At 40.5% G+C, this 1,346-nt stretch overlaps 1 pseudogene; it reads right to left on the bottom strand.

Annotated features, from left to right (window-relative positions):
* Positions 1-496: 496 nt before the first annotated feature.
* On the bottom strand, positions 497-898 carry LOC132524377 (large ribosomal subunit protein eL31-like; annotated as a pseudogene).
* Between the last annotated feature and the right edge of the window lie 448 nt (positions 899-1,346).

Genomic DNA, 1,346 nt, shown 5'->3' with positions numbered 1-1,346 from the left:
CCCTTGAGCTTTAGCTCCACATAAACCAGGACTAAAAACACCTCATGGGGCCACTACAAATAAGTGAGCTGAAAAGGAACTGTACATATTTCATTAAATCTAAGACTATCAAGTGTATCATTTTAGTTTGTTAAAATGTGAAAAATGTCAATTAAGTTTGACATGCCAGTTTCTGGAAAAATGTGTATCTTAGAATCAACAAAACCTGTATTTAAAAGCATTAGCATTATACCCACAATGTGCCAACTACCTAAATAGTCATTCTCAATCCAGGTTGCACTTCAAAACCACCTTAGAACACCTGCCTAGACCCTGTCCAAATATTCAAAAACTCCAGGGACTGGGGAGAAGGGACCCAAGCATAGTACTTAGGAAATGCTCTCCAAATGATCCTGTAGTTGGGAACTGCTTAAAGATATACAAGACTTTAGCTGCAACTAGAAAAGGAAGATTAAGATGTGAAGGCAGTTCTATAACTTTATTCAACAATCAGCAATTAGTTCTCATCCACATTAGCTGTCTGTAGATTTTTTAAAGTGGTGACAGGTACATAGGTAACAAACATATAGAGCTTGTTTGGTGAGTCTTCATTATGTTTTCTGGACAACCGCTCACGGATATGGTGTGGGACATTCCTTATTCCTTTGGCCCAGACAGCTTTGTTGAGCCTGGTATCAATGTGTACATCTGGAGTTCCCATCTCCTTCATGGCAAATTTCTGGATTTCTTAGAGCGTCCGAGGGGCATGCTTCTCAAAACCCACTCCATGGATGTGCTTGTGAACGTTGATAGTGTATTCTCTGGTCACCAACTCGTTGATGGTGGACCGGCCCTTCTTCCTCTCGCCACCCTTCTTTGCGGGAGCCATCCTGCCAGGCCCTGGTTGGAAAGGAAGGGCTCGAGGGATTGTCCATCTTATGGATATTTTTTGATTTTCTTTGATTTTCTAACTGCTCTTTGTTTTCTTGCGCTCTTTTAATGTTCCCAAATCATGCCATCTATGAGGTCATCTTCTTTTTCTCCTAGAGTTGTCTCATTGAATCCTTCTCCTCTCCTGCCCCAGTTTATTATACTGATGACTCAATAGTCCTGCTTTATAGCTTTCATCCTGAGATTTTCCTTTGCTGCTGTCCTGATTTGGTTCCACAGTTTCATGGTAACATAGCTATCTGGGAAGATAGGGAGTATTTAAGATCAGGGACTCTGGAGCCAGACTGCCCAGGGTTAGATCTTAGTTCTACAACTTACCAATAACTTAGGTAACTTATTTGGCCCCTTTATAACTCAGTCTTCTATTCTATAAGATAATAATAGCAATAGTATATACTTCATAGGATTGTTGTGTG

The sequence above is a fragment of the Lagenorhynchus albirostris genome, chromosome 8, assembly GCF_949774975.1.
Source record: "Lagenorhynchus albirostris chromosome 8, mLagAlb1.1, whole genome shotgun sequence".
Classification (NCBI taxonomy): domain Eukaryota; kingdom Metazoa; phylum Chordata; class Mammalia; order Artiodactyla; family Delphinidae; genus Lagenorhynchus; species Lagenorhynchus albirostris.
The sequence above is the reverse complement of the archived record's forward strand: the minus strand, read 5'-3'. Positions and strand labels throughout refer to the sequence as shown.